This window comes from Phocoena sinus, chromosome 13 (assembly GCF_008692025.1).
Source record: "Phocoena sinus isolate mPhoSin1 chromosome 13, mPhoSin1.pri, whole genome shotgun sequence".
Classification (NCBI taxonomy): domain Eukaryota; kingdom Metazoa; phylum Chordata; class Mammalia; order Artiodactyla; family Phocoenidae; genus Phocoena; species Phocoena sinus.
This window is the reverse complement of record NC_045775.1, coordinates 25999551-26012732: the sequence shown is the minus strand read 5'-3', so window position 1 is coordinate 26012732 and position 13182 is coordinate 25999551. Positions and strand designations below refer to the sequence as shown.

The 13182-nt window shown below is 35.2% G+C and overlaps 1 protein-coding gene across 15 annotated transcripts in view; it reads right to left on the bottom strand.

The window, feature by feature from the left end:
* BIRC6 (baculoviral IAP repeat containing 6) overlaps window positions 1–13182 on the bottom strand; it is a 246461-nt gene that overhangs the window by 25258 nt on the left and 208021 nt on the right. The window contains exon 67 of one of the 15 annotated variants that reach the window (XR_004352692.1): window positions 2521–2693. The exons of the other annotated variants lie outside the window; for them this stretch is intronic. The gene's annotated coding sequence lies outside the window, so the exon portion shown is untranslated. The remainder of the gene's footprint in view (window positions 1–2520; window positions 2694–13182) is intronic. 15 annotated transcript variants of the gene reach the window in all.

Genomic DNA, 13182 nt, shown 5'->3' with positions numbered 1-13182 from the left:
ATTAGATTCCTTTTGAAACCATAGGATAATGCCTAGCATAATAACCAAAGTTTCCGGTAGGTTGTCTCTTCATATGCAAAAACAGACAAGAGTTAAACACTGTAGAAATGTCATACTGTAAAAAGACCCCAATACCTGGTATGTCCTTCGATCCACACCTTTAAAAACATACTTACAGTAACTATGTACCTAGAAGTAGAGAAATCACTTCTATATCTAAAAGTAAAAGATCCTCTGCCTTCTAAGACTTGGGAATCAAAGATCCATAGGTGGTTTTTCAGTTTAATACTATTTGTAGTTCACTTAGAGTATATTAATTTCCAAGGGGCGGAAAAAAAGAAAAATTCCAGAATAAAGTGCAGGTTCACTACTAGGTAACTTAATTTAATGTGCTTCTTCTATACACTGAATCTTTATTTAAACGTTAAGTTTTAGGGCATAATCATTTTAAAGATATTCTTCTGTATTCCCTATTCAGGGTCTAATACAGACTCAAATTAAATTTTCTAGGTGAATGCAGTAGCATTTTATTAACAAGGCTCACTAAAAACAGCAACTAAATATCAATTTCCTTTTTTCTATTTCAACTCTCAGCACGTTTTATTCACATCATCATTACACTACTTCTTAGATACTAAAAATCTACATCTTTGTTAATTCATTAAATAGATAATTTAAAACAAACTGAAATCACATATAAATATAAAGCGTTTAAAATGTTTATGCTAAGGTATGATCTAAACTACGCATCATTCATTTTTCTAGTTTGTACAGCTACTAACAAAAGGACATGGCTATTATATTAAAACAACATTTCACAAAGTGGGCATGGAGCCTTAGAGAACTATAAAAAGACTAACAGAAGATAGAAGAGTCTTTAACAAAATAATATCATGCAATCTATGTCCAAATAAACTGTTCTTTATCACAAAGACAAAAATCTGCTCAGAAGCAATTCAGTGCTTAACTTTAGGTAGATAATAAGAGGTAAATTAAGAAGAGCCACTCAGATGGATAACAAGGGTAACCGGATTTAGTGTTATGCATGAGTCTTGAATTGGCTCCCACAGTGTGAAAATCTAGCATCCACAGATATTTTTATACCACCTCATACACCACCTCACCTGGCAAGAGGATTTAACTTAAGAACCATAATGTGTCACTGGGTTACTGCTTTTTCTCCTGCCCTCTCTTATCTTCCCTGATGTATATGTGGGAGTCACAGAGAACACATGGCCAACTCTCATTTGCTACTCAGGAACCACTTGGTAGATGTTTTGCTGTGTATCATATTAGGCATCAACCTCTGTGTGTGAACATGTATACGAACATATATGTTTGCATATGTAAGTAAGGAGAATATAGTGAATGAATGTTTTAAGACTGAAATAGACATTTTACTGCTAGAATCAAATAACATACTGCATCTTTTATAGCTATGAAGTTAAGCTGAGACTACAGTTTAATAGTGAGTCTGACAATTTTTTAAATAAAGATATGATTCTGGTAGACAAGATCAAACAGATTCTCAAATTCTGCATTTACCAATGGCTGTTCACAAACTTTGTGAAACACTGAGAGTCAAGAAAAAACACTTAAGTTGATTGATAGTACCCCCTCTGAATTTATAAAGACTCTCTCTCTCCCCAGTTGCAAATGATTCTCTTCCTGGGGCTTAAAAAAATTCTTAATTAGAAGGGCCACTGAACAATAGGAAAACAACAGTAAGTAGTTTGAGAAAACAGAAGAGTTATGGTTACAGCTATAATAAAATAAAGATGGTTTCCTAAATCTATCATTAGTCAGTTGATCCATTATATTCTCAATAAAGATGTCACTTAAAGAAACATATCTTGCCAAGCAGAGAAGGAAGATTATAGGAGTGAAGCTCATTTTTCCAGAATTAGGGTATTTTCTCCTTGAAGAAACAAGAACCTCTGGCATGGAGAGTAAACTGCCTCAATGCAATTTAGAGCAAGTTACCCTCAGAAAACTACTGATTCTAAATTTCAAGCCCTATTCATGAATACCAATTTCCTAACTCCAGTTTTTAAAAGATGATTAGTAGGAGAAATCTCTATTATTAAAATACTGCAAATAGGATAAAAATTTTTGTTATTTTTGACCACAAAATTTTAAAAATGTTTAAGAATTGTGCAAAAAAATCCACAGAAATTTTAAAAACAGCATTTTTTACACCAAATGCGTAAAAGAAATAATCACATACATCTTGAAGATAATGGCTGAATCATAAAGCAGACATAATTAGACCTTTACAGCAGGTTCTAACGAGAATTTTTTATGTGGATAGTCTTTTTGAAAAAACATACAGCAGAAAAAGGAATAATCTTCAAAAGGTAAAAGTACTTCAAATATATGAAGAACACACACTACCTGCCTGATGATGACTACAACTAGTCATTGTCTGACATTAAACTACAGACAGCAGTCTCTTTTCTATAAAAGCTGCAGGTTACTGTCAACCCATATGTAGGCCCAGCTCATGAAAAAAGGCCATACCTTAGCTCACATCCTGAAGTCTGTGTGAAAAGCTATTTGAGTTCAAGGCACCTAGCTGGAAGTAGGTCTTTGAGACTGACAATGGATCCAACATGGTAAAAGCAATCAGCGACGGCCGCTACCATGGTATCCGCTGCTTTGTGCATACGTTGAATCTGGTTGTGATCACTGCCCTGAAGAAATACGAGGAATCAACTGAAGTTTCTACTATTGCACAGAATTATCTGCAAACATTTTCCACTATGCTGTGAATTCCAACGACACAGCTAATAAATTAAGCAAATTTTGGCTCTGTGACATATAATCTAAACTAGGATGTGAGCAGAATGGGCAAATCTTTCTTGTGAAAACAAAAAGAAAAAAGAAACCCATAACTCAACATTCAGTTATATTGAACTGCTTCTTCTAATTCTACCACCCACATTAAGTTGGATATTTGTATGACTACAAGATATCAGAATTATGTTCTCTTATAATCTATAAACTAAAAACAGCTTAATACAACTATTTTCTTGGTTGGACATTAGGAAAGACCACTTCAATCCCCTGAACTCCTAATACTAAAATCAAAACTATCAAGCTGTTGAAATAAACATTTAAAAAGCAGAGCCACATTGAAGAAGTAATCAGGACACCATGTGCTGAAATGTCCAGATTCAGAAGTATTAAGAATTAGTGTCTTAGAGGAAGATTCTAAAACTACAAGAGAATGAAACTTCTATATTTACCTATAAAACAATGCACCATATCCACAGTTCTAAAGCTCTTTGCCAGGAATTATAGTTTAAAAAAAATTAAAAGTAAAAGTAAGCAGAAAGATTTTCAAAAATATTACTGTGGAGAATTATTTGCTTCTAATGTCTATAGAAAACACAAAAATAATTTTTGAAATGCACTACTAAATGGGATAAGACCTTTGTAAGATGAATGTTTTCCATGCTTATTTTAAAGCTTAGTTTTAAACTTTAGATTCCCTTTTGTTTTTACTTAAATTCTTTCCAAATGGAAGTACTGGTTTTAGTTTTCAATATGATTTAAATGAAAGTAGAAAATAAAATCTTCTTTGTCTTAAATGAAGCATAAATGAGCAATAGGAGAGAAGGGAATATTCAAAACAGAGGTATGAGAAGCCTTTGAAAATAAAACCTTGATTTTTAGATTAGATAAAAATATAATAGTTTTCCAGTCAGATTAAACATCACAGGACAAATACGGCACTGTCTGCTGCTGTGGAATGGAGTTGCCACAAGTAATATGCTTCACCAGGGGACAATCCAACCGGGGCTAAGAGATATTAAAACAAATGTTGGCACTGCTGTCTCCACCACCAGGTAAAAAAGGTTGACGAACCACTGAACTTGTTCAAGGTCATCACAAAAAGAAACTTAAAAAATATATATATATGGTTGCAACAAATGCTTCTTGTCTAAGAAATCAGGCCTTTTTCACTTTGTAGGTTTGAGAAACAGAGGAAAAAGAAAAGATAGGAAATGTTTTTCCAATGAAAACAAATGTAGGAGGACTGGAACTGAAATTCTTTCTCAACTGAAGCCCTAAATGAACTAACTTAAAGGAGTTAAAACAAGAGAGTTTGATAGAGAATATGCCGTTTAAGAAGTAAACCAACTAATCTTATTGCTTAGCTGGATAAAAAGGAATTGGGTATTTCTACAAGACAATTCAGTTATTTTTAAAACTGATGAACTTTGCACCAGAAGACACTTTGGGATAGCTAAGGGAAAGGGCAATCAAGGATGCTTACTTTAATAATGCTATTAAAGAGAAGTTCAATGTTGAGAACACCTTACACTCAACAGAGTCCTTTGTGTCACGTCCTTATTAGCAATTAAGATTATCTGATTGGCGGCAAGTGCCTTTTTCAAACTTTTGGTGAAGCTATCAAATACTAAATATACAAAATATGATTATTTGTCTACTGGAGTCGAGCAGGAAGAGTCTGCACAAAAGATCAAGGACAAAATATCTGCCTTTGCTCCAACTCCAAGGAGGCTACGAAGTGCCACACTTACTCAAAAGTGAAACCAAACTACTATGGCTGTACTTTGACTTCATTTTGAGGTTGAAATGACCAGCAGATGAATTTCACCAAGAATGGTACTTAAAATCTGAAGGGCTCACATTTTCACACTGCGATTATTTTGTGGGCAACAAAATGAATTTTCACACTAGGTAATTATATTTCAAGTGGAAACAATACATATATAAAGGTTTGAAGTATTACGCTACCGATGCCACAAATCCCTTTATTAATGGAGGTGACAGAGTTGCTTTCAAGTTCTTTCTTTTTTAAGAATCTAAAATAAAATGCTGATCGACAACTGGTCATAAACAGGCAGGAGTTGTTTTTGCTATTTGTTATTTAAATATCGAGTTTTGCTAATAAACTCTTTAATTTCTTCTTGACAAGGGAGTTAAAGATATTACAAATATAGGACATACTAAGATAGTAACAAAATTCAGGAGATGGAAAACAATAGGGTGTTTAGTGGGGTGGGAAGAGGCTTCTCCAGCAACATAGAGAAAATAATTATATCTCCAACACACCACCCTAGTCTATGCAAGTAGACACCAAATCAGCTTGAAAAGACAGTAAAGGAAAAATACATACATCAATAACTAAGAAATTTTCAGAGGAAATGTTTTTATTCTTTTGAGCAAAAAAAAAAAAAATCAAATGGGTAAAGCTGACTTAATCCTCATTTAAGTGATAATTACATGAAGTTGCTACCAGCTCATGTTCTACAGACCACAAAACACAGTTTGCCTTACTTAGGTGACCTTAGTGATCTAGTAATTATTACTTAGGCACAACTCGAATGGCTATGCATATCTAACGAAATATGCTGCCTTTTAACATCTTATCATAGTGTTAAAAAAAATTCTTCAGGGGAGTGAAAAAAGATAAGCATAAGAAAATATAAGAAAAATTCTGTAGAATCTGCATTCTTATATATACTTTTTTAATTATCAAAAGCAAAATTTTCAATTAAAAAATTTTACTTGTCAACATTAAAAATATTTATGTATCCTAAATTTCCAAAGCCAAATCAGAAATAAGTTCACACTTCAATTTCTAATTATTCATTGATGCATAAATCCAATTGTTCTTTGGAAGTTAAGTTCAATTTAGTAAATAAATATACTTGATTGGGACATTAGGAAATCTGAGGTCTTATCATAGCTCTCTGCCACTAAGCACGAGACCTTGGAACAAATCACAGTATTTATGGACCTTGTTTTCATCATTTATAAAAAGGGGGATATGAACTATCTGAACTCTTAAGAGCATTCCTTATAGTTCTAAAACCCTGTAGATATTATGGGACAGGTTACTTATCGTGAAGTGCCCAGAAAGATTTACAAACTAAATCTTACTTAGCAAGAGACTTCAAATTCAGCAATTAAGATTGCTTGAGATTTTGTCAGAAGTAAGATAGTGGAAACCATCTTGAAACATAAAGCTCATCTAATGCAATCTGACAAGGAATAAATAATCATTTTATATGTTATGCTACTGAGGTAGAAGTATTAAGTCAATTTATAATTTTTAATGAGTTTATGTTTGTTAATCACTTAAATAATAGAATAAGCTGTACTCTGGTACTTGATCTAAGTGTTTTTCAGGAATCAGCTAAAGCTGAAGTCTAGCCATTACACAAGCATGTCACCTTAGTGATCAATGAACAATTTTGGTAAAAGGTAGCAATGGGGTATAAAAATAGAAGTATCTAGACTATGGGTCAATCGTCTTTTTTTTTTTTTTTTTTAATTATTTATTTGGCTGTGCTGGGTCTTAGCCGCAGCATGCAGGATCTTTAGTCACTGTATGTGGGATTTAGCTCCCTGACTAGGGATTGAACCCAGGCTCCCGGCCTTGGGAGCATGGAGTCCTACCCACTGAACCACCAGGGAAGTCCCTCTTTCTTCATAAATGTTGTTTTTGATAATGAACACTACAGGCATCAGGAAAGTGGGGAGCTAAATCCCAGATTTATTACCTATTAGTAAGTTTTAAATGTTAAATTCTAAGTAATAGTTTCATTCTTTGTAGAATAAGAATATTTTCTTGTCTACCACACAGAGCAGAAAAAACTAGTGATACACATCTAAGAACTTCTGAAACTCTATATCCTACACAAAAGTTAGGTTATAATATTATTCCTTGTATTTTTTACACAGCTATATGCTACTATATATTTATTATAACTTTTCCCACATTTAAAGCAGTTTGGCTTATTCTTCAGAAACAAGAAGGGAAATCAATAAAAACATAGAGGCTGGAACATAAATATTATACTAATCAAAATTATTTCAAACTGACAGAACAAAAGGAATTCAGAAAATACTTTTGTCTTTTATCTGCCTAAGTCATTATCTGACAGTTAGAAAAATTCATTTTTACCAGATTTTTTTTTTTTTTTTTGCAATAGGCGGGCCTCTCACTGTTGTGGCCTCTCCCGTTGCGGAGCACAGGCTCCGGACCCGCAGGCTCAGCGGCCATGGCTCACGGGCCTAGTCGCTCCGCGGCATGTGGGATCTTCCCAGACCGGGGCACGAACCCGTGTCCCCTGCATTGGCAGGCGGACTCACAACCACTGTGCCACGAGGGAAGCCCCATTTTTACCAGATTTTGATCTCTCATAACTGGCATAAAATTAAGTGGTAGTGACCTTGGACTTACGTGCAGTAAACATCTAATCACAGGCTGTCTTCGGCATGTGTCTAACAAACACTGCTTACACCTTTATACATCCTTTACCTCCTACTTTTGTATCAGGGTGTCATTCTCACATGCGCTCTCCCTCGCCCCCTGCCCCAGCCTCTCTCTTTTGGCCCCTAGGGAACTATTTCTTCCACTGCTTGTAGATATAAAAATTAAAAGTATTAAACACAAAAATCATCAAATTATAAAACTAAAAAAAAAACAGAAAGTAAGGCTTTTTGGATAAAATAAATGAAAAACTGGTTTTTTTCTGCATTCGGCAAGAAAGAAAAGTGTCAATATTGCTATACTGAGGGCACTTGAAAAACGGAACATTTATGGTAATAAAGTTTTCAAAAACTATGCAAGGGAGTGAATTCTACTTATCCTTCATAGACAAATGTTAAACTTTTTGTTCTTCGTGTCTATTACAGCAATAGACAGGCAAAAGAATTTTATTGTTTTGGAGGTCCTCTGATCTTTTTATTGCAGTGATTATTAAGGTGGCTTCTGAATAATTTCTCTGTAATAAAGTAAATAAGCTACTTAATATTAATGAGGCAAATGAAGTTAAATAGAAACAATATTTAAATCAACCATTTCCTATTTTTGTTCAAATTATTATAAAATATTTCAACTGAACAAGAAAAAAGTACAAAATTTCCATATGATAGCATCATGAAATGTCCCAATTTTGTTTAAATTTTAAGTGATAGATGATGTTAGAAAATGGCCTAAGTAGAAAATTACATTTAACATTATAGGTACATTTAAGGTATGTTTTCAAAATGGTATAAAACCAGTGTACAAAACATGCTATTATATACTTAGAAAAAAAATAATTTCTGAAATAGTCCTCGTAATTATCTAAATGTTATCTGTTTCAGACAAAAGTTGGAAAGTGCTGAATGTAAAAATTCTCTATTTTGAAGCAATACACTTTTGCCTAGTCTTTAGTTAGGAATGTTTCCCTGACTCAATATAAATATTTACTAATAATTAGCCAACAGCAATATTAATCAGTTTATTTATGTTAACCATTAGACTCAAATTGACTCTAAGCAGTTACTGCCAATTGTGAATCTTGAGAGGACTTATTAGGAGAGGTGGTAGACAGTAAAATATAGAATCATGAGTAAAAGAATATTAAAATATCATCATCTTTAGGAAGTTCTTAATGCAATTTGTACAGTAAGTATTTAACAACTTTTTAAAGACAGACTAAATCACTCCTAGGTGCCACCTTACCATGTCAACAAGTTAGTCTTGCCAGGAAAGATGAACATAATAAACTAGAAGTATATACATTTATTCCTTGAATAGTGCTCTGGTTTACACTAATACCAATCCCATCAGAATACTGTAATTATCTGTCACCAAACTAATCCTCATCCACAGGAGAGTGAGGATGAGAATCAAAATACCACTCTAAATTGTAGCCACATTAAAACAAAAGCAAGGCTAGTCTGGTTTCTGCTAACTTTCGTTTCTCCCAATTAAGCACAGATAAAAGGGGGAAGGAGAGTAAGACAGTCAATGGACATACATCATCCCATTTCTTCTCCTTTTTAATTTTGTTAGTTTATATTTGCAAAATGCCATTACTTTTAGAGGACTTGATATATCCTATTAATAAAGTTTCCCAAAGCGTGAGAAAACATTAAGTGATAATTAGACATGGTATTAGTTAACTGAAGAGTGAGAAAACTAGTCTCTTTCCAATGAAAAGAAAGGTCTCAGTAAGCCTTTGGTAATTTCTTAGCATTGTTAAATCTTCCTTATTAAAACACAAAACGGGTCTGGAGTCAGACACTAACTTTTTTTTTTTTTTTTAATATTTATTTATTATTTATTTATTTTTGGCTGCATCAGGTCTCAGTCGCAGCACATGAGATCTTTGTTGAGGCACGCAGGATCTTTCATGGCGGCACTTGGGCTCTTCGTTGTGGTGTGTGGGCTTCTCTCTAGTTGTGGCGTGTGGGTTTTCTCTAGTTGTGGCGCAAAGGCTGCAGGACGCATGGGCTCTGTAGTTGTGGCGCATGGGTTCCAGAGTGCTTGGGCTCTGTAGTTTGCAGCACGTGGGCTCTCTAGTTGAGGTGCACGAGCTCAGTAGTTGTGGCAGACAGGCCCAGTTGCCCTGCAGCATGTGGGATGTTAGTCCTCTGACCAGGGATCAAACCCACGTCCCCTGCCTTGTAAGGTGGATTCTCTACCACCGGACCACCAGGGAAGTCCCAGGCACTAATTTTTTAAATTTAGTTTATTCACTTTTAGACTTATCTTCTATTTATGGCAAATGATACTGGTCTGTCTGATATGTTAGTAATGTGAAGTTTCCTCTTTAAATAAAATGTTTGGTTAAAAAAGAAAATCTGATCTAAAGAAAGATTCTAGCAAAAACATGGGTGGTATAAGGTTTGAAAGTTCCTCCTCATAAATGCTGAGGCTCTTCACTCTAACAAAGAATTTCTACCAAGAAAAATTTCCTTCAGTTTTCAACCATGAAAATGGTTTGGTTTATTTTGATCTGATTAATAAAAATCCCATTATCACATGATACTCTTTTAAGATGAATTCTAAAATAATATAGACAAAAGGCTCCAGAAAAATTAAATCTAAAGCCTACTTACTATCATATAAGTTTTCCACATATACAATTTTGGCTGGATGACAGCTTTAAGGAAATAGAAGAATTGTATGAAAATGAATGTAGTCTCACCCTGTCATTCCTAAACCTTAATATAAAAGATTTTAGATTCTCTGCTAATGATTCTGAGCCTCTGTCAAGCCAATAGATGATTGTTTTCTGTCTTCAGTAAAATAACCTAGTAGCATTAGTACTGGAGAACTTCTGCGTAGGATTACAGACTTCAGATTCTGGTATGTTAACAAAGGAAACCATGCTCCGAAAACCATTTATTCGATAGCACTTACACTTTATTGAAGGAGATCCCCAGGGATAAATCCGCAGTCACTGATACTAACACATAGGCAGAATAATGTAGTTAATAAGTAATTTAAAGCCTGAGTTATATTATTTCTTTTTTAAAGTCAAACATCTGAAACATAGACAGTATTTCTACCTAGGAACTAACTTTCTTTTAAGTCCATAATTTTAGAGCAAGAATGCTAATAGACTCAAATCCTCAGTCCCCAGAATGGCAGGATGGGAGAGGACACAAACAGCTCAACTGTCAAGATAGAAAGGATGAAAATCTCTTCCATGGCAATTTAGTCTTGTTCTAACTCCCACCCTAACCATTCAGGTACACTGCAAGACAATCTTTTTATAATGCAGATCTGATTAGATCTCTGCTGAAATCCTTTCAATGGCTCATCACATTTAAGAGTAGGTAACTATGAAGTTCTTCAAGCCCCTGCTTTCCTCTCTAGCCTCATTTCCCACCCCTATTTCTCACCCAAAGGACACCCAGGCACACCAAACTTCTTTATTCTCTACATTTTGCTGAATACTTGTTGCTTTCTTTTACTCCTAACATTCTTCACACAGCCTGGTATATCAGGCCCCTGCTCCTCTTTATTTAGCCAATTCTTATGTATTCTTTGGGCTTCCAAATCTGGGTTGATCCTCCAGTAATGTTTTAAACTTCTAATATGCCATGTACTGTGTTATTAAAACTGCCTAGTTATTGTTTCCCCCATTATCTGTCAGTCCCTTAGAAAAAGACCTAATTTTCTTGTTATGCTCTCATGAACATTCAATAAACATCCGTTAAATGAACAAATCAGTGATGCTCTTGTGACCACGCCAGATATCACCTATCTGAATATAAGCGCAAGTTTCTAAAACACAAATTAGATAAAAGCAAAGTAAATGATCTGCCTTTTCAGCTTCTTAATGATATTTTCCTATTTCCTCTTATAGAAGGTTTCAGGCTTGGAGGGGAGAGTCAGTTAACCTATATAATCTCTATCATTCTTTGAATTTTGGGATCAAAATTAGTTGGGTTTAAGCATTGTCCTCAAGATAGGGTACTTTTTTTTTTTTTTTTTGCGGTACGCGGGCCTCTCACTGCTGTGGCCTCTCCCGTCGCGGAGCACAGGTTCCGGATGCGCAGGCTCAGCGGCCATGGCTCACGGGCCCAGCCACTCCGCGGCATGTGGGATCCTCCTGGACCGGGGCACAAACTCGCATCCCCTGCATCGGCAGGCGGACTCTCAACCACTGTGCTACCAGGGAAGCCCAAGATAGGATACTCTTAATTGGATTATTCCAACCAGTAAAAATAAACTTCCTCTTTAGATTTGGGCAAAACGTTTTAATTTCTTTCATCCAAAAAAGCTAAAAATTGTAAGTATAACATATACAGAAGAAATAATATCAATGTAAATCATTATATGTAACCACAATTATCATCCAGAGACCTGCAAATTACATAGAAAATCTATCTTTTCTTTATCTAATATGACAAAATTGTGCTATGTTAAATTTTCATTTGGAGGGAAAAAACTGCATGCCTTTTGTGTATTCCTGGCTTTTAGAAAGAAAAAAAAAAGTAAGAAATGAGAAGAAGAAAACAAGGCAATACAATAATATACATAAACATAATTAGTAAACTAGTACTTGCTTTCTTGCTTAAAAAAAAAAAAAGAAAAACCTATACTAAATAGATGTACTCTATCTAGCCTTACCTATTTTTCCCCTGAGCCCCCAGGTGCAGATGTGGCCAGGACATCCCAGGGAATCACCCACAGTCAACGCATCCCCCCCACCTGCCTTATTTCTTACTGAGAGAAAAAGAGACAAAAATAATGCAAAAATGTTCTGAGCTGGGGAACACCTACACATTATTTTTAAAGTCATAACTCCAAATCCTGATGAAGCACTAAAACACATCCTAAAAGTGATATGTAAACAGAATGTAATTTGCCTTGACCATCCTCTTCTCAGAGTATCCTGGGTTTTGTTTTTGTTTTTAAATACAGTTGGGGATCAGGTAGAGGGGAGGGGGGAGGGGGAAGCTTTGCATATTGAAACAGTGTTAAAAATAAATTTAGACCAATTTCTGTGGGTATAAACTTTACAGGAAATTGGACTATACTGTTCACTTTATTAGAGTTCTAGTCTGATGAAAATATGAAAAGAAATACACTTAAGTTTTGACAGGCCGGAAAAGAGTAGATTTCCCCCTCTTTCTGTGAAGTGGAAAGTGAATTCTCAAGGTGCCAAACCTTGATAGGAAAGTAGGGATGTTACAACATGTATGTCTTTGCTGGCTTCTTTTTGTAACAGAGGCTGTATTCTACACATACATAAAAAAATAGCAGATATCATGAGGAATCTTGATGAAGAGGCACATTCAAACCATAATACAAAACTCTCTTTAGTGCTTGTCAGTAAAATAGCTTTAAAATATAGTTAAACTGCACAGGGTCACTGTAAAGATAAAATAAAAAAGGAAGTGATCTCTGTGAACAGTCATTATGATCTTTATGTGCATGTTTTTTTTTTTCAATTAAAAAAAATTAACTAATTTATTTATTTTTGGCTGTGTTGGGTCTTCATTGCTGCGCGTGGGCTTTCTCTAGTTGCGGCGAGTGGGGGCTACTCTTCGTTGCAGTGCGCGGGCTTCTCATTGTGGTGGCTTCTCTTGTTGCGGAGCACGGGCTCTAGGTGTGTGGGCTTCAGCAGTTGTGGCTCAGTAGTAGTGGCGCATGGGCTTAGCTGCTCCGCGGCATGTGGGATCTTCCCAGACCAGGGCACGAACCTGTGTCCCCTGCATTAGCAGGGGGACTCCCAACCACTGCGCCACCAGGGAAGCTCCCTACATGCATGTTTTGCTGGTACAAAATTTAAAAGTTTGAAGTGTCATTTTTTCTTGGTGAAAGATTTTAAAGAATTTTTTTTTCCAGGTAACCAAGTTGAAAAATAAAGAGCTCCTGTTAACTGAAACTCAGTTATCCTCTATCTGCAATTA